General features: G+C 43.7%; 1 pseudogene; it reads right to left on the bottom strand.

The window, feature by feature from the left end:
- The window catches only part of LOC120941314, a 258,756-nt pseudogene that overhangs the window by 154,930 nt on the left and 82,483 nt on the right, over window positions 1–21,343 (bottom strand).

Here is a 21,343-nt window from a genome sequence, read left to right as displayed (position 1 = left end):
GGGACATGCTTGGGGTAGGTAGGGGGAGGAACCAAGTGACATGCTTGGGGTGGGTAGGGGGAAGAAACCAAGGGACATGCTTGGGGGTGGGTAGGGAGTGGAGATGAAGAGTGACCCAGAAGGGAGAAGGATAGAGTTTCTTCACCTACTTTCTGAGAAAAAAAATCCCTGGGTGGGACACTTCACAAGATTTTTCTGGTGGGATTAATCATCACATTATAAATATCAGACTATTTAGCGGCTACTAGAAATGGACCCTTGATGTGAGAGTGCCTCTAGGTTGTTGCTGTTTGCCGTTTAAATCTCTTCATGATAGATTGATCTCTTATAACTGGGAGGTCTGATCATTCTGGTAAGGAGTGCCTCTACAGGTGGTGGGACAGGGCTTTTTTTCAGGGGGAACGTGGGGGGAACGCAGTTCCGGCACCCCCTGCACTGAATGTATGTAATGGCAAATGGTGGCTGGGGTGTGCTGGAGGGTCTATTGTCACTCGTGGGGATCTTTTTTTGCATGAGGATCTATTGTTGCTGGTACTTCACAAGATTTTTCTGGTGGGATTAATCATGACAGAATTTGTAGAACAAGTTCATAAGCTTTAATTTTTCCTTTTTTCTTTTTTTTATTCTCAAACCTTTATTTTTAATTTTTTGTATATGAATTGCACTTTTAGCATTATCTTGCATGATTATCTGTTGCACTTTTATGAGCACATTAAACACATTCATGTACTGTATATGAATTTTGGTGATGAATTAGGCAAATATTGTATGCGTTTTTGCATTTAAAGAGAGAGTACACTGTTTGCATTTAGCAATTTCTCATCTTGGAAGTTGCACCTATTTGATGAATTGATCACTGTGGTACTGATACAAGACAAGATGTAACTGTCCTTTACATACCAAGATTCTTACCTGTATAAGAGGCTGATAACCTGTAGCGGTCACAAATGTTATCTGCCAGTAGTATCGTCTGCACTCTCGTGATGATGCAATAGTAACCTGACCATTTTCTGGAATAGCTTCTAGGGCAGATTTTAGATCCATTGGTGATATGTTTACAGGAAGATCTACAATGCAACCACAAATATGTAAAGTGTCTGCTAACATGAAAAGTAAACAAATATAGCAACCGTCCCAATTTATAACTAGCGCACTTACCACCTGGCTAGCAAAAATAAATTAAAAAAATTACACTGTCTAACAATTTGCGTTAAAAAATAGAGGTAATAGTTGCGCAACATTTGCAAATATATGTGGAAGTATAACCGCCTCATCAATGCACCTCTGTATAGTGTAGTCCTAAATGTAGTCTATAAGAGTCTCCATGTTGCAGACCATATATATATATATATATATATATACACACACAGTATCTCACAAAAGTGAGTACACCCCTCACATTTTAGTTTTTCTTATTATATATTTTCATGTGACAACACTGAAGAAATTACACTTTGTTTCAATGTAAAGTAATAAGGCGCGGATCTTTTATATTGTTTTATTTTCCTGTCATCACACGCTAGCCGCTGCCTAAATTTACTGTGTTGTGATAGCGCGTTTTTTTTGTTGTAAATAAGTGTACAGCTTGTATAACAGTGTAAATTTGCTCTCCCCTCAAAATAACTCAACACACCAATTAATGTCTAAACTGCTGGCAACAAAAATGAGTACACCCCTAAGTAAAAATGTCCACATTGGGCCAAATTAGCCATTTTCCCTCCTGAAGGCACGGTGTCCAAGACCATACAGCGGTTTAGCAGGACAGGTCTCACTCAGAATAGGCCTTGCCATGGTCGACCAAAGTAGTTGAGTGAACGAGCTCAGCGTCATATCCAGAGGTTGCCTTTGGGAAATAGACTTATGAGTGCTGCCAGCATTGCTGCAGAGGTTGAAGGGGTGGGGGGTCAGCCCATCAGTGCTCAGACAATACGCCACACACTGCATCAAATTGGTCTGCGTGGCTGTCATCCTAGAAGGAAGCCTTATCTAAAGATGATGCACAAGAAAGCCTGCAAACAGTTTGCTGAAGACAAGCAGACTAAGGACATGGACTACTGGAACCATGTCCTGTAGTCTGATGAGACCAAGATAAACTTATTTGGTTCAGATGGAGTCAAGTGTGGTCGGTGGCAACCAGGTGAGGAGTAAAAACACAAGTGTGTCTTGCCTAGAGTCAAGCATGGTGGTGGGAGTGTCATGGTCTGGGGCTGCATGAGTGCTGCCGGGACTGGGGAGCTACAGTTCATTGAGGGAACCATGAATGCCAATATGTACAGTGACATACTGAAGCAGAGCATGATCCCCTCCCTTCGGAGACTGGGCCGCAAGGCAGTATTCCAACATGATAACGACCCCAAACACTCCAAATAGATCACTGCTTTGCTAAACTAGCTGAGGGTAAAGGTGATGGACTGGTTAAGCATGTCTCCAGACCTAAACACTATTGAGCATCTGTGGGGCATCCTCAAATTAAAGGTGGAGGAGCGCAAGGTTTCTACCATTCACCAGCTCTGTGATGTCATCATGGAGGCGTGGAAGAGGACTGTGGGATGCAACATAAGGCCTCATTCACACTATGGGCCGTTCGGGTCCGTCTGTCACGGACCTGAACGGCCGCTCCATGCATCGCTATGGAGCGTCGGATGTCAGCGGAGACATGTCCGCTGACATCCGACCCAATCCGATCCGCTAAAAACAGACGTATGGGGGCCACGTCCCCATCCGTCCATGCGGATCGGATCGGGTAAGATCTGATGAAAACGGACATGCTGTCCGTTTTCATCAGAACGCTCCATAGGAATACAGCGGTGCCCGACAAGCCCCTCCGCCTGTGTGAATGAGGCCTAACAGTTCAAACTTATTTAATGCTGAACTCCAGGCAGGTATATAAGACACACGCAGCTCTGTATAAAATGTATTTTTTAAACTCAAGCAATGTACAGTGCCTTGAAAAAATATTCATACACCTTCAAAATTTTTATATTTTGTCATGCTACAACCAACATTTTTTATTTTATTGGGATTTTATGTGATAGATCAACATAAAGTGGCACATAATTGTGGAGTGGAAGGAAAATGATAAATGCTTTTCATTTTTTTTATTTACAAATAAATATGTGAAAAGTGTGGCGTGCATTTGTATTCATCCCCCTTTACTCTGATACCCCTATCTAAAATCTAGTGGAACCAATTGCCTTCAGAAGTTTACTTAATTAGTAAATACACCTGTGTGTAATTTAATCTCAGTATAAATACAGCTGTTCCGTGAAGCCCTCAGAGGTTTGTTAGAGAACCTTAGTGAACAAACAGCATCATGAAAGCCAAGAAACACACCAGACAGGTCAGGGATAAAATTGTGAGGAAGTTACTAAATCTAAAAACATTTTTTTACCTTAATGCATTGTTTGCATTAAGGTAAAAAACGTTTACAGTTTTTCTGTGTGAACAGTAAGAGAGTGGAGAAGAGATCAGAGCTGTACACGGCTGCCTCTGTTCTCCCCTCTTTTCCTCTTTACACAGCATTCCAGCAGCAGCAGGAGCCATTGGCTCTTGCTGCTGTCAATTAAATGCAGTGAAGAGGAAGTGGGGGGGCGGGCCTAAGCCCCGCTGTGTAATCTATGGAGTGCGGCTCCATAGACACACAGGTCGGGAGAGAGCATACTACACTTTCCCAATAGCCAGCACGTGGCTATGGTAGTCCCAAGAGGAAGAGGAGGAGCCAAGATCGCCACCGGGGACCCCAGAAGAGGAGGATTGTGGCAACCACTGCAGAGAGCAGATAAGTATAACATGTTTGTTATTTGAATTTAAAAAAAAACTTTAAGCAAAACGCTTGTCGCTCAAAAAAGTACATGAGCTTCTTTTTTGGCACAATAGAGGCTTTTACTGCTTTTTGTTAGTCACCTGTCAACTCGAAACGCTTGTACAAAAACACTTCAAAAACACCAGAAAAAATGACAGAAAAACGCCTGTAAAAATAGAAATGCCTGAATGTGAACGGAGCGAGGAGACAATCAATTGTACTACAGTGCTGATAGGAGGAGAGACCAAAGTAACAGAGAGATGTGTCTGATCTAGTCAAAGGCTGGGGTAGGGACATAACCTGTTAGTATTTCCTAACTGCAGCAGTGAAAGCTCAGGTGACAGAGCTGTGTAAATATCAGGACTGAATGGACAGAATGGCAGATAAAACAGACAACTAATGCCGCGTACACACCATCACTTTATGTGATGAAAAAAATGACTTTTTTAAAAACGTCAATTTAAATGACCGTGTGTGGGGGAAAACGTAGTTTTATGTCTTGTGAAAAACGACAATAAAAAATTGAAGCATACTTCAATTTTTTGTGTCGTTTTTCAAAACGTCGTTTTTTGTCAAAAAAAAAAAATTGACCGTGTGTAGCAAAAACGACGTTTAAAACAACGTTTTTAAACCCGCGCATGCCCAGAAGCTAGTTATGAAGCGAGCTTCAATGGAAAAAAGTGGTGAACGTAACCTCGCTTTGCTAGAACATTGTGAGAAAAACGATGGTGTGTAGGCAACTTCGTTTTTGAAAATTGAAGTTTCAAAAACGTTGTTTTTTACTTCACAGAAAATGTCGTTTTTTTCCATCACATAAAGTGATGGTGTGTATGCGGCATTAGATGTGCAGTATTTCATTGGTGCATTTAGTAGTTTGCCTGGAGTTCAGGAGGAGGAACAAACATGACATTTTATAAGACTGGAGTTTCAGAAAGGTCAATTTATTATTTTATGTAGAATAATGAAAATTAGCATAAGTGACCGTACCTGTAACCTCCTTCCCATAGCCCAGAATGCTGAACGTTCCTCCAATAGGTGGAGAAGCTGTTTTAGTTCTGTTTATTCTTATTGATGTCCCTTCAGTCCAGGTTAATGCGCTATAGATGGCTGAATCAGCGTTGTTCTGAATGCCCTATTAATATCGAAGAACAGAGATGAATTGTTATTCTGTTTTTCTATTCTTTTTTACTTTTATTGACATACCATCTTTTCATACTAAACATATATCCATATGACTCCAAAGACATGCTGGTAGGTTATTTGGATCCTGTCTATATTGCCCCTTGTATGTGTATGTATGAATGTGAGTAAGGCTGCTTTCACATTGCAGCGTGGAGCCGCGGTGACGGTATAGCCGCGCTATTTGTAGCGCGGCTATACCGTCGTGTTTACCGCGATATTCGGGTGCTAGCGGTGAGGTTTTAACCCCCGCTAGCGGCCGAAAAAGGGTTAATACTGCCCGCGTTGCGGGCGGTATTACCGCGCTTTCCCATTGATTTCAATGGGAAGGCGCGGTATAGGAGCGGTGAACACACCGCTCCTATACCGCGGTAAAGATGCGGCTAGCAGGACGTTTGGTGCGCTCCTGCTAGCGCACCGCTTCAATGTGAAAGCCTTCGGGCTTTCACATTGAACACTACAGGGCATGATTTTTCATGCGGTATAGCAGCGATATTTTTAGCGCTGTACCGCATGAAAAACGCCCCAGTGTGCAAGGGGCCTTAGGGACCTTAGATTGCAAGCTCCTTGAGGGCAGGGACTGATGTGAATGTACAATACAGTATATGTATGTAAAGCACTGCGTAAATTGATGGCGCTATATAAGTACCTGTAATAAAATAAATAAATAAATGAATGGCTGAATATATGTATATATATATATATATATATATATATATATATATATATATATATATATATATATATACAGTGGAACCTTGGATTACGAGCATAATCCATTCCAGGAGAATGCTTGTAATCCAAAGCACCCACATATCAAAGCGAGTTTCCCCAGTCAATGAAAACAAAAATAATTTGTTCCACATTGACTTCTATGGTCAAAATTTTTTTTTTTCTAGCATGTCATTCAGCATAGTAGCGTGAGCTACAGTATGCCTTCATATTTTTTTTTGGCGCCGTACTCACTGTTTAATCGCGTAGTAAAGTTTCAGGGGAATGGGAGTTCCTATGCAGAGGGCTCGTGATTGACGGCTGGCTATGGCGCGTCACGCTTGATGGAAATAGCCGAAATGGGAGTTTGCTCTTCACGGCGCCTGCGCAGTTAGCTCCGATGTCTGTGCGCAGGCGCCGTATAGCGCCGTGAAGAGCCGAGACCTACTCCGGCTATTTTCGTGAAGCGTGACGCGCCATAGCCGGCCGTCAATCACGAGCCCTCTGCATAGGAACGCCCATTCCCCTCGGGAAGTCTGAAACTTTACTACGCGATTAAACAGTGAGTACGGCGACAAAAAAAAATATAAAGGCATACTGTAGCTCGCGCTACTATGCTGAATGACATGCTAGAAAGTTGTTTTTTAGGGTGAAACGCCGCTTTAAGAGACCGTTCAGCTGCATTCGGAAACCCTTGGAAAGGCTAGGAAACACTCGGAGGCCCCACTAGAGCAACCATCGGACTTACCTGGAAGCTCCAGAAAGCATGGAGTTTCGTTTTGGAGACAAAAAATTATCAGTCCTATCTTAATTTGTTGATAGCCAAACAGCAGTGATTACCAAACTCAGTTTTTAAAGAGGAGGTCCGGTTAAAAAAAAATAAAAGTCAGCAGCTACTAACACTGTAGCTGCTGACTTTTAATAAGGACACTTACCTGTCCAGGGTGCCCGCGATGACGGCAGCCGAAGCCGAGCAATCGCTCGGGTCTCGGCTGCCCCGCCGTTATCCTCGGAGAGGGATTTAGGAAGTGAAGCGTTGCGGCTTCACCGCCCGATACCCTACTGCGCATGCGCGAGCCGTGCGGCGCTACGTGAATGGGCGATGTTTCCTGGGACACACACAAGGTCCCAGAAGACACCGCTCCCCCATACCCCAGGAGGCAGCGCGAGGAGGAGAAGAAAGAAGACGGAACGCGGATCAGGAAGTGGCAGATTAGGATGATCTGCCTAGCAACAGGCACTTCTGGTATGTATAACATTTTTTTTTTTTTGCAGCATTTTGGGATTTTTTTTCAGGGTGGAGCTCTGCTTTAAGTACTACCAACAGACCATAAATACCAAGCCATTACTATAATCTGTTGGAGGTACCTGAGGACTGAGGTATAGAATACAGTCTCTTGCGATCCTCTTGTGGGTTGTCCACCCAATACAATGTTTAAATGAGACACCATCATTTACTGCAGCCCACACAGAATCTACATTGGACCCTACAATGGCACTTTGGCAGCAGTTGGACTGACATAAAAACATATTAATGTTAGAGCCCATTCACACAGGGACTACTTTGGATCCAACTTCAAGTCGCCCCAAGTCGCCCCAAGTCTCCTCAAGTCGCTCTGCATGAGAAAATCAATGTAAGTGAAAGGAGCCGGCAGCCGCTCCGACTTCAGAAAAGGTTCCTGTACTACTTCAAACCGACTTCTAAGCGACTTGTAGGCAACTTGTACCCATTGATTTCAATGGAAGTCACCTCAGAAGTCGGATCACTGTCTTAACTGAAGCAACAAGACAGGAAAAGAACATACATTTCTCAGGCAAACCCCTCCCTCCCCCTCTCTCCCACAGAGCTAATTTGTTGTTTGATTGGCCACAGGAAAGCCTCCTGTCCCGGAGGCAACTTGAAGTTGCCTTGTAAGTTGCCTGATGATTCATACTCAAGTCGTGTCCAAGTTGCCTCCCAAAGTCGTGCTGGAAGTTGTGTTGCCCCTGTGTGAATGGGCTCTGAGGTGCTAAGTGACCACTTGGCATTATTTATGCCTCAACCCTATCTCAAAAGATAAGAATATATTTATGATTCATTTTCTTATGAACAGGCACTCTCTCTCTCAAACATACCTCAGTAAATCTTACACCAAAGAGCGGGAAATTGTACCCGCAGTTGTATGGTGTTATAGTGATGGTATGCTGGGTTACAGATGTACTAAACGTGCTGGTCACATCAATGCTACTGATCACAATCCCACTTTCGGATAAGGCCGGTCTTCGCCTGTAAACTGAATCACATACAGGAGAAAAAGAGATAAACAGTAGTTATGGGTATAAGAGTAAGTTTAAAGAAACTTGTCTTGAGAAACATACTGTAGGTTTTGGGTGCAGTTGTCCATTTTTACAGTTTGCAGCCACTCCTGTTGCAATTGTTATGATATATAATAAAAAAAATTAACAGAGAGGAGGGGCACTCCCTTGGTAGGGACCTCCCCTACTAAAACACTCAAAACTGTCACCAGTCCCCCCAGTGATATCCAGAATACATCGAGTCCCCTTTGAAAAGAACGCTAACCACTTATGACTTATCCGGGGTTACATACAGTATAGTTATTTGCGGCAATTTGATGTACTCATATCTCTATCTAAATTGTCTTCCCCCAAAACTCTATCTAAGAAATCTAAGAACTGCTCTAACCATAACAGGTCTGTATGTTTTTAATAGGGCTGGATAGTCTTGAAATGCCCATTGGGTCTTTTCTACTGTCCCAGAGCTCAGTAAGAAGATCTTTCTCTGCCTCACCAAGGCTGTAATAGACTGTAACTTTGGATGAGAGGTTGAGATACTTGCTGTCATTTGCCTCAGCACGATTCAGGCCAACACCATTCCCTCTTACATATTCTGTGGCGTTTGGTGATAATAAGTTTCACAGTTGAACTTACAGTTTGCCAAGGCCATACCGGGGTGGGGGGTAATGTCCACATTTTCCAGGACAGCAGGAAAGACCCAGTGGTGAGTCTCTTAGCCCTGCTGTCCACCACCCAATTTTTGGTGGAGTTGCTCAGTTATATTCCAAGGAAGTTAAAACAAATAAAGTATGTTGGTTTGTATACGCTAAAAGTTGACTTGTTTATGACATTTTTAGTCAGAAACAATAGAACTTAGGAAAGCACCTAAACTACATAGAAATAGGAAAGGGTTTTACCAGAGACGTCACTTGTTGTTACTTCTTCTCCAATGTACAAGACATCAACATAGAAATCTTGGTTTGCCGGTAAGCGAATATTAAGCAGGTTGAAGTTTTTTCCAAAGTACTTTGATTGTATAAGTTCCAACAAATTGATGCATGTGTATGTCCAGCTGAAAAAAAAGAGGGAATTTTAATCACATTTCCAAAGGAACAAAGTCAGATCATTCAAAGAAGAGAATGTATGTGCGTATTTGTATATGTCCAACCTGCTTATCCCATGGATTATAAAATATTTTTTCCACCTTTGATTTTTTTTTAAATACTGTAACTGATATGTGTAAAAATACCACAAATATTAGGTTTATTTATTTGTTTGTTTATTTTAGAAATTCTGTTTATTGCTTACAATTTCAAAGTAAGTGCCACAGGGGCAACCCGACTTACAGCACGACTTTGCAAGTCGACTTCAGCGCGACTTCAGCGCGACTTGGAGCAACTTACAATGCAACTTAAAGTTGCCTCCAGGACAGGCGACTTTGGCTATGGCCAATCACAGAATAGTCAGCTCTGTGGGAGGGAGGGGTTTGCCTGAGTAAACTATTTTCTTTTCCTGTAAAGTTGCTTCAGTTAAAGAGGAGTTCCACCCAAATTTGGAACTTCCTCTTAACCCACTCCTCTCCCCCTTACATGCCACATTTGGCATGTAATTTTTTTGGGGGGGGAGTGGGGGCTTCAGCACGAGTGGGACTTCCTGTCCCACTTCCTCCTTCCTGTAGGCGACTAAGCTTAGTCGCCTTCAGGAAGTGGCTGCTGTTGGCGATCGCCTAGGACACGTCACAGGTCCTAGGCGATCTCCTGGCCAATTACACGGCGCGGCGCCGGGCCGCGCCGCTCGCGCATGCGCAGTGCCGCTCGCGCTCGCGCATGCGCAGTGGGTGCCCGGCCGTGAAGCCGAAAGCTGTCACGGCCGGGTGCCCACACTGAAGATGAAGACGCCGGCCGGGGAGGGGGGGAGAGGAGCGGAGCCCCGGCCGGCGCGTCGCTGGAGCGCTGGAGCAGGTAAGTGCCTGTTTATTAAAAGCCAGCAGCTACACTTTTTGTTGCTGCTGACTTTTAATAAACACACAAATGGCTGGAACTCCCCTTTAAGATGGTGATCCGACTTTGGAAGCGACTTCCATTGAAATCTATGGGTACAAGTTGCCTACAAGTCGCCTTGAAGTAGTACAGGAACCATTTCTGTAGTCGGAGCGACTTCAGTAGTGTACATTAAGACGGCTCTTATTGACTAACATGGTATTACTGATGTCAAGCGGCTTGGGGCGACTTGAGGTCTGACAAGTCGGATCCCAAGTCGTTTTAGTGTGAACCAGCACTAAGGGTCGAATGCACAATCTGTAAAGGTATACACTAAAAGAAAACACAAAATAAACCCAAAAAATTATACATATATTATATTGTCAAACGTATTGGGGCGCCCGCCTTTACACGCACATCATTTTTAATGGCATCCCAGTCTTATTCCATAGGGTTCAATATTGCGTTGGCCGACTAAGGCACTGATGTTATGATGTGCACAAAGCAAGGTCCATAAATACAAGGCTGAGCAAGTTTGGGGTGGAGGAACTTGACTGTTCTGACCTCAACACAATAGAACACCTTTGGGATGAATTAGAGAGGAGATGCGAGCCAGCATCCGTGTCTGACCTCACAGATGCTCTTCTGGAAGAATGGTCAAACATTCCCATAGACACACTCCTAAACCTTGTGGACAGCCTTCCCAGAAGAGTTGAAGCTGTTATAGCTGCAAAGGGTGGGCCAACTCAATATTGAACCCTACGGATTAAGACTGGGATGCCATTAAAGTTCATGTGCGTGTAAAGGCAGGTGTCACAATACTTTTGACAATATAGTGTATATTATACAGTATATATATATATATATATATTTAGCAGAGACTCTGGGGAATAAAATGGTGATCATTGCAATATTTTATGTCACATGGTATTTGCGCAGCAGTCTTTCAAACACATTTTGTTGGGAAAAAAGACACTTTCATGAATGAAAAAAGTTAGTCAAATTTTTTGCTATAATGTGAAAGATGATGTAACGGCGAGTAAATAGATACCTAACATGTCATGCTTTGAAATTGCGCACACTCGTGAAATGGCAACAAACTCTGGTACCTAAAAATCTCCATAGGTGCAGTTTTAAAAAAAAAAATTATGGTTACCAGTTTACAGTTACAGAGGAGGCCTGGTGCTAGAATTATTGCTCTCACTCTGATGATCGTGCCGATACCTTACATGTGTGATTTGAACATCGTTTACATTTTCGGGCGTGACTTAAGTATGTGTTTTCTTTGCCACGCAAGCTCACGGGGACAGGGGCGATTTAAAAAAAAAAATGACATTTTGGAATAGGTGTATGCCGGGCTTCCTCGCTTGTAAATGCCCCACTTAGACAGGAGGAGAGAGCCTGCTTGATGTGTAATGAATTGCTTGCAGTGAAGTGGAAGGACAAACGGAATGTTGCTGTTCTGTCTTCCATTCATGCAGATACGACTGCCCAAATTGCAATAACGACTGGTGCTGTGGGGAAGCCCTGGTGTCCATGACTACAACATTCACATGTGAGCGGTACACTTCAATGACCAGATGATGGCGCCGTACTTTGTTGTCTGTAAGACCAGGCGCTGGTAAAAAAAAGTGTCTGTATATTTATTCCAATTGGCTCTGTTCAATGCTTATGTACTATACAGAGCGTAGGGAAGAAGTGGATCCTTCCTAAAATTCCAGGAAGAGATCATCACACAGCCCTTTTGTTTCCAGAAGGTGCTGTAGCACAATTTCACAATCCAGATGCAATGAGCCGGCTGCCTGAGAGGCATTTTCCGGATGTCCTCCCTGGTACCCCTACCCAAAGAGCACCACAAATAAGATGTTGTGTCTGTGGAAAACGCGGATATAGGCGCGACACCAACTATTTTTGTCCCTCCTGTCCTGGCCAACCTGGTCTCTGTATCGGGAACTGTTTCCGTTGCTACCACACACTAGTGGATTATTAGTATAGGGTACAGCACTGCACAGTCTATAGCACGCTTTCATATAGGGTCTCGAAAGATGTTCGATAGCTATCGCATTTTGAGAGACCCTAGCATGGAATGTTCAACGTTTTTTATAGTTACAAAAAAGTGTAAAAAAAAAGTAAATAAACCCCATAAATAAATAAATACATAAATAAATAAAAGCAAATATAGCGAAGCATGGGGATGGGGTGGACAGAGGGCGGATCTCCCCTATGCTTCACCGTATTTTTATTTATTTTTCACTTTTCTTGGCAGAGATTTCTTCATCCACATCAATCAATGTGAATAGAGGAATCTGTTATCTTTTTTCGTTCAGCCCACAGACTGCATGAAAAAAAAAGAACACTTTAATATATGCCCAACAAGGACCAGCGACGTACTGGTATGTCGCTTTACTTTGAGTGGTTATACCGGGATGATGCCTGCGGGTTTAGGCCGGCAGTCGGCTTTCATGTAAAAGAAATACTAGTGGCTAATTAGCCTCTAGACTGCTTTTACAAGCAGCCTATTTTTGTTATGGGATGACAACTGTTTCCCAAGTGTGCTCCTGCATTGTCACCTTGTCTCAAGCACTCCTGCAGGAGACTACTAGCAGATGTGCCAACACACACTGTTAAGCCTCATACACACGATCGGATTTCCATCGGACAAATTCATGGAATTTTGTGCGAAGGGCGTTGGCCGTGAACTTGTTCTGCATACAGATGGCAGAACCTTTTCAGCCAACATACACGAAACTACGTGTTTTTTCTACTCTTTAGTGCCACCCTTTGGGCGACTTCTGCTAATGTCTTATGGTTAGCATTGGTTCAGAGCATGACGGACTTGTGTACACATGATCGGATAATCAGAGGGCACACATTTGTTGTCGGAAAATTTGAGAGCATGCTATCCCACATTTGTCCGATGGAGCATACAGATGGTCGGATTATCCAACAAAAACCCTGCTATCACGCAATTGTTGTCGGAAAATCAGATCGAACCTTTACTCTCAAGAAGCTGTTCCAAAACAATGATTTGCAGCTGATGCTAGAGAGAAAAAAATGTAAACTATTTATGATATGCACTGCTTCAGGAAATTAAATGTCATCCTATTAGAGCTTAGAGCTACTTTCAATCTGTAAATGTAACTTCTTGGAGCCTGGGCCATTTTTAAATGACGGCCACAAGGTGGCTCTACAGGTCCGGGAGGATGTCTATTGACGTCCTTGGCTCCTCCGGCCACTGGGGGGCGTGCTGAGATGCCGATACGCGTGCCTGGCGGCCGCGATGTGCTCCAGGTACCCGCGATCGGTCGTTACACCGCCAAGGATGTGGATCTCTGTGTGTGTAAACACAGAGATCCACGTCCTGTCAGGGAGAGGAGACCGATGCTGTGTCCCTTGTACATAGGGACACACCATCAGTCATCTCCCCCAGTCAGTCCCCTCCCCCCACACTAAGAATCACTCCTAGGGAACACATTTAACCCCTTCCTCGCCCCCTAGTGTTAATCAGTGCATATTTATAGCACTGTTCGCTGTATAAATGTGAAGGGTCCCAAAAATGTGTCAAAAGTGTCCGATGTGTCCGCCATAATATTGCAGTCCTGCCAAAAATCGCAGATAACCGCCATTACTAGTAAAAAAAAAAAATATTAAAAAAATTTCATAATTCTATCCCGTATTTTGTAGGCGCTATAACTTTTGTGCAAACCAATCACTATACGCTTATTGCAATTTTTTTTACCAAAAATATGTAGAAGAATACGTATAGGCCTAAACTGAGAAAAAAAAATTGGGATATTTATCATAGCAAAAAGTAAAAAATATTGTTTTTTTTTTCGAAAATTTTGTTTATAGCGCAAATAATAAAAAACATAGAGGTGATCAAATACCACCAAAAGAAAGCCCTTTTTGTGGGGAAAAAAGGACGTCAATTTTGTTTAGGAGCCACGTCGCACGACTGCGCAATTCTCATTCAAATCATGACATTTCCCAAAAGCTGAAATTTCTCCTGGGCACGAAGGGGGTATATGTGCCCAGTAAGCAAGTGGTTAAAATGTACCATAGAAACCATACTATAAGTGAGACTTGTTGTTAATATTTTGCAGTGAAGATAGTGCCTAGGGAGTCGTTATGAAATTCATATATCATTTTCTAACATGAATTAGTTACTGATATGAGCTACTCCACTCACCAAGCAAGCACCATCACAGGACAGGATAAAGCCGTGTACACACGGTCGGTCTGTCCGATGAAAACAGACCGGTGGACTGTTTTCATCGGACAAACCGATCGTGTGTGGGCCCCATCATTTTTTTTTTCCATCGGTGAAAAAAAATAGAACATGTTTTAAATTTTTCCTATGGATAAAAAAACTATAGAAAAATCTGATTGTCTGTATGGAACTCCATCGGACAACAATCCACGCATGCTCAGAATCAAGTCGATGCATGCTCGGAAGCATTGAACTTCATTTTTTTCGGCTAGTCTGAGGCCCCATACACACGAGAGGATCCATCCGCTGAAAAATCTCAGCGGATCGGTTTCAGCGGATAGATCCCCTGGTGTGTACGTTCCAGCGGATATTTATCCGCGGATATTTCCGAATTCCAGCAGATAAAAATTTGTAGACATGTCTACAAATCTATCCGCTGGAATCGGCACCAGCGGATCGATCCGGTGGTCTGTACAGACTCACCGGATCGATCCGTCCGAACCCATCCCTCGCATGCGTCGTAATGATTCGACGCATGCGTGGATATTCTTATATGACAGCGTCGCGCACGTCGCCGCGTCATCATCGCGGCGACGGCGCGACACGTCACCGCGATGGGAATTCGGCGCGGATTTCAATCCGATGGTGTGTACACTCCATCGGATTAAAATCCGCAGAGGATTTATCCGCGGATACGGTCCGGCGGACCGTATCCGTGGATAAATCCTATCGTGTGTATGGGGCCTTAGTGTTGTACGTCACCACGTTTTGGCATGGTTAGATTTTTGACTGATGGTGTGTAGGCAAAAAAATTAGATTCCATCAGATATCCGATCGTGTGTACGAGGCTTTAGCCTACACTCTGTACCCACTGAGTTCTCACAGTACAAATGTTGTACAATATGTTTTAATCACAGTACACAAGCTGGAGTCACTGCTTCATATGCCAATAAATAAATAAAAACATTCAAAAACATACCTGTAACCCTGAGCCATGCTGTAGGAAAATTGATCATTTATGGTGGAAACCGTTCCAGGGGAGTTTATGTCTTCATATTGAAAATACATAACAATTTGATTTATGAGGTTACCCTTGTAAGCAAGGCAAAGCTGAAAGTAAGACAAAAGAAAATATTTTATCAGCCATTACTTTACTGCTCTCATCCAAGGCATTTACAAGTTCTGTTACACATGTTACTTAATCTGCAAATCGGTTTATTTTGACTACTGCAACACCCCCCGTTGGTTCCACCCCCTTTGCCCTGCCCATGTATACCCCACCTTTTTAATGAAGCGCCCATCAAATGCAGCCCACCAGCACCCATCAAATGCAGCCCACCAGCACCCATCAAATGCAGCCTCACTGGTGCCTATCAATGCAGCCTACTGTGCCCATAAATGCAGCCTCACCAGCGCCCATTAAATGGAACCCCCAAAGCGCTCATTAAATGCAACCTACCAGCGCCCATCAACTAGGGTGACCACATTTCCAAACTGCCATTCAGGTACAATCCCCCCCCCCCCCCCAAAAAAAAAATATGATTTTTGAAATTATGTTTTGCAGCAGTGAAATCAGCGGGCCCCTGTGCAAGTGGAGTGTATGGCGGGGGGTAATATGCACAGGAGAGGAGTGCGGAGTGTACAGTGGGGGTAATATGTACGGGAGAGGGGTGCGGAGTGTATGGTGAGGGGTAATATGTACAGGAGAGGAGTGCAGAGTGTATGGTGGGGGGTAATATGTACAGGAGAGGAGTGCAGAGTCTATGGCAGGGGGTAATATGCACAGGAGAGGAGTGCGGAGTGTATGGTGGGGGGTAATATGTACAGGAGAGGAGTGCAGAGTCTATGGCGGGGGGTAATATGCACAGGAGAGGAGTGCGGAGTGTACAGTGGGGGTAATATGTACGGGAGAGGGGTGCAGAGTGTATGGTGGGGGGTAATATGTACAGGAGAGGAGTGTAGAGTGTATGGCCAGGGGTAGTTACTGGAGAAAGGAGGAAGAGGATGGACAGGGGGACAGTGGGATGGACAGGGGGGCCGTGAAATGGACAGGGGGACAGTGGGATGGACAGTGGCCGCCGAAAAATTGCATCTAAGATCCGACGGCGTACTCTTGAGGTACGCCTGTCGGATCCATCCGAGATGCCGTCGTATCTTGTTTTGTAGATATAAAACAAAGATACGACACAGGAACTTTAAACTTACGTGTAGATACGCCGGCGTAATCCTTTTGTGGATCTGCCCCAAAGAGTTTTGTAGTTTTGTCCTACAGTGATGACGCTGCTCATTCATTAATACATTATAATTAAAGAGCATTGTCACCGTTGGACAGGAAGTGTTTAACTGGCAGGATCACCATGTAACGATGAATAAAGAAAGAAAGGAAGAAAGAAAGAAAACAAATTCAACCACCACAGCTGAGGACTAGTTAGCTGCAATATTACATTTTTTTTGTGGGTTTAGATAGGCTTAAAGGGCTTGTAAAGGTAAAAAAATAATCCCTAAATAGCTTCCTTTACCTTAGTGCAGTCCTCCTTCACTTACCTCATCCTTCCATTTTTGCTTTGAAATGTCCTTATTTCTTCTGAGAAATCCTCACTTCCTGTTCTTCTGTCTGTAACTCCACACAGTAATGCAAGGCTTTCTCCCTGGTGTGGAGAAAGCCTATTGAGGGGGGGAGGGGGCGAGCAGGAGTGTCAGGACGCCCACTAACACACAGCTCCTTTCGCTATCTGCAAACTAGTTAGCGTCCTGACTTTCCTGCTCGCCCCCTCCCCCCTCAAGAGGCTTTCTCCACACCAGGGAGAAAAGCCTCACATTACGGTGTGTAGTTACAGACAGAAGAACAGGAAGTGAGGATTTCTCAGAAGAAATAAAGACATTTAAAAGCAAAATCGAAGGATGAGGTAAGTGAAGGAAGCTGTTTAGGGAATTTTTTTTTACCTTTACAACCCCTTTAAGCTCATTAGGGCCAAACCCTTTGGCATCTATCTATAAAACATGTGCAGTGCAAAAGTCTCAAGCATTCACACAGCCAACATAAACCATCCCCCGTATTTTTCCAAACATGTTTATTTCCTATGATCGTCAGCTTCTTCTAGTGGCCATAATGCAGCATTTTCCAGAAATACTTCATCAGGAAAATACTGCATCATGGTTACTAGATGGATTTGATGATTGTAGGAAATAAACATATCACACACACACACATACACCAAGGCCCAGATTCAGGTACATTTGCGCTTTATTTGCGGAGGCACAGGGCAACGATTTTGCCCTGCGCCCCCGCAAATATTTTGCGCTGCCCTCGATTCACGGAGCAGTAGCTCCGTAAATTGCGAGGGCGCGCCGGCAAAATTGCCCGGCGTAAGCACGTGCAATGTAAATGATCCCGCCGGGGGCAGGAATCATTTAAATTAGGCGCGATCCCTCGCCGAGCGTAGAGCGCATGCTCCGTCGGGAAACTTTCCCGACGTGCATTGCGGCAAATGACGTCGCAAGGACGTCATTTGCTTCAAAGTGAATGTGAATGGCGTCCAGCGCCATTCACGAATCACTTACGCAAACGACGTAGATTTCAAATTTCGCAACGTGGGAAAGACGGGTATCCTTAGCATTGGCTGCGCCTGCTATTAGCAGGAGCAGCCTTACGCTAAGCACGCCGTACGGAAATGACATAACTTGCGTACGCAGGGCCCGCGCAACAATTGTGAATTGGTGTTAGTATGCAATTTGCATACTATACGCTGATCACAATGGGAGCGCCCCCTAGCGGTCAACGCAAGAATGCAGCCTAAAATCAGCGTGGCATAAGAGCCTTATGCCACGCAGATTTTAGGCTGCAGTCGGCGTTACGATGTTCCTGAATCAGGAGCATTCGTAACGCCGGAGCAAGTAAGCAATTGCGCTGCGTAACCTATGGTTACACAGGCGCAATTGCTTCTTGAATCTGGGCCCAAATGTTTAATAAATAGGCCCCTTTGTTTAATATTTTTGCATATTTTGGAGTTCGTAACTACCCCACATTTCTTACTTGAAATACGTTGTACAAAACCACATAATATGCTTTAAATAAATAATAACGATCATGCAAAATTAGAGCTTTTTCTGTATATGGCATACATAGATAACAACGCACATGAACATCATACCTGTACCCGTAGCAGTCATACCTGTTTATGTAAAGTTAATGAGATGGGTCCATATGGCATTTGGGTTGATGAATTCACTTCATTTGAATCATACAAATAATAAGGATTCTTCAAGGAATTTCGCCCACAGAACGGCTCGGTCTCAGATGTCACAGAGCCCCTGTACCACCAATACTACAAAGAAGAAATATGCTTAGATAAAAACGACATTAGATTTCAAGTGGACCTATACACAAATTTTAATAGTCTCTGGGATTTTACAAATAAAGAGTAACAAAAGGGCTAATATACCTACCTTTCCTTGAGAAATTGTTGATTCAGTTTCCCCTCTAGTGCCCCCTCAGGTGACCAAAAGTCTAGGCATCTGGGCACACAATCTCTTTTGAAGTAGAATATAATCTAGTCTTCACTCTAACTAGTGTTGAGCGGAATACGCCATATTCGATTTCGCGATATATCACGAATATATAGACGAATATTCGTGAAATATTCGCTAAAATCGAATATTCGTGATATTTTATAAAAAAAAAAAGATTTTGCGAAATTTCGCTAATGCGAATGCGAAATTGATTGCGAAATTTTGACAACTGTGGTAGGAGAACTCTGATTGGCTCTGATGCAAAAGAAGGGCGGAGAAAGTATTTGCGAATATTCGGAAATCGAATATTGGTGATATTTTATCGAAATTTCGCTAATGCGAATGCGAAATTGATTGCGAGATTTTGACAACTCTGATTGGCTCTGATGCAAAAGAAGGGCGGAGAAAGTATTCGCGAATATTCGGAAATCGAATATTGGTGATATTTTATCGAAATTTCGCTAATGCGAATGCGAAATTGATTGCGAGATTTTGACAACTGTGGTAGGAGAACTCTGATTGGCTCTGATGCAAAAGAAGGGCTGAGAACGTATTCGCGAATATTCGGAAATTGAATATTCGCGATTGCGAATATTCGGCAACATAAAAGGATCGCCTCAGCTTAGCTACTCGGCCCAGGGTCTCTAATCATACCAGCAATGCTTTTAGACGTCGATAGGATGTGATCTGTTTTAAAAATAAATTTGAAAAAATACGAATATTCGGAATAGCGAATTTTGGCCGCGAAATTCGAGTTATTCGCGAATATTCGAATATGCCATATTCGTAACGAATATTCGAAATGCGAATATTCGTGAGCAACACTAACTCTAACCCAGTCTGACTGTGTTGATGGGGGAATTGGGTAATTTTCTCTCTTTCAAACTATGGTTGAAGTAAAAAAATTGCATAATGTATGACCTGCCTAAAGCCTGGTACACACAGGCCGAATATCGGACAGTTTCTGTTGACATTCTGCCCGTGTGTACACCAGCCTGTCTGACAGAAGCCAACTGTTTGGAAAACCGGCATCTGCTCAGAGCCAGCAGCCAATGCCTTCCGGCACTGACCGCTGTGTTCTGGCGGGCGGGGGCTCTCCCCCTGTCAGAACACAATAGCTCAATGGGCAGAACGCAATACTAACATCAGATAGTTAGTACAGCAAACTCCTCCCGAGCTCCTCCTTTATTCCCATTCAGCCCGCTGGGTTGAATGAAAAAAAAAACTGATACCTGGCTTTAGGGGCTACTGATAGTGGTGGCTCTCTGGCATAAGGAAGGCTGCAGAAAGTAGGTGCCAAGGGGGCCATAATTCGGGTGTCTTTATATGTGTCGGTGGGCAGGATAGTGGCTGTAGGTGATGGTGACAGTATGTAGTTTCCACAAATGAGTGAGACGACTCCAGCAGAACAGGTAGCCTGGAGGTTTTTCTACCGCACAGCTCCTAGCTTGGGATCCCTTCAGCAACAGTTTGGGACCCAGCAAGCCGCTGGGGTCCCTCTTTAATTAAGGTGCATGGTGCTTGACCTCGGCATGGCAGGACACGGTGGCGGGGCCCATGGATGCGCGTACTCTGAAGGTGGGTACCGCACCTGGAACTCGGGCCCCGCAAGAACAACCCGCCAAAAAACGTCTGCCACAGATATATCCCCCTCCCAGCATGCCCAACAAGGGAAAAAAAACCTTGATTGCCTGCTGAAAAGAGGTGGATCCCCCAGAACTCCTCTAGCGCCAACTGCCACCCCTGGCACGCAGACTGACCTACAGGAAAGATTCTGGAATTGGCAGCAGCCTAAATTCCATAATTCGTGAATGGGAGCAATTAAGCCTCCCATCCCCACTAATTTTAGTGTAGCGCCCGTACTAAAAGTAGGGGGGGCGCTACAGGTGGAACCGTCAGTTTCCCAGAAGAGGCATTCTTCCTGGTGTGGAGTGTCATGCTCGCCCCCTCGCTTGGACTACAGGAGAGTCAGGACACCCACTAACACACAGCTCCTTTCTCTATCTGCGAGGTAGAGAGCGTCCTGACTCTCCCGTAGTCCAAGGGAGGGGGCGAGCACGACACTCCACACCAGGGAGAAAGCCTCGAATTACTGTGTGGAGTTACAGACAGAAGAACAGGAAGTGAGGATTTCTCAGAAGAAATAAGGACATTTAAAAGCAAAATGGAAGGAGGACTGCACTAAGGTAAAGGAAGCTGTTTAGGAAAAAAAATGTTACCTTTACAACCCCTTTAACTTGATCAAATTTTTTTCAGAAAGATAAAACATAAACATATTGATTTACCAAAGGGAAATCGGTTTCATAGTTCCTGAAGTACTTGACAGAGAAGCCTTCCTGTTGATTGGCAATTTCATCCACACATTGGGCGCTAACCATGTCTAATACAGATGACTGAACCTAAAGAAATATGAAAACTTTATAATAATAATAATAATAATAATAATAATTATAATGATACAAATTAATAATAATATTAACTGTGCCATTTATTTTGTAATAATTGCAATTCAGTTCTACAACTTTCCGAACGAATCAAGGGTGGAAATATGAAATCAGAATTCAGGAACCGATTGGCACAGTACAGGAGCAAGGAATAAACTATATTGCCAAAAGTATTGGGACGCCTGCCTTTACACGCACATGAACTTTATTGGTATCCCAGTCTTAGTCCTTAGGG

Source organism: Rana temporaria, chromosome 5 (genome assembly GCF_905171775.1).
Source record: "Rana temporaria chromosome 5, aRanTem1.1, whole genome shotgun sequence".
NCBI classification, from domain to species: Eukaryota; Metazoa; Chordata; class Amphibia; order Anura; family Ranidae; genus Rana; species Rana temporaria.
This window is presented reverse-complemented; position numbering and strand designations above follow the sequence as displayed.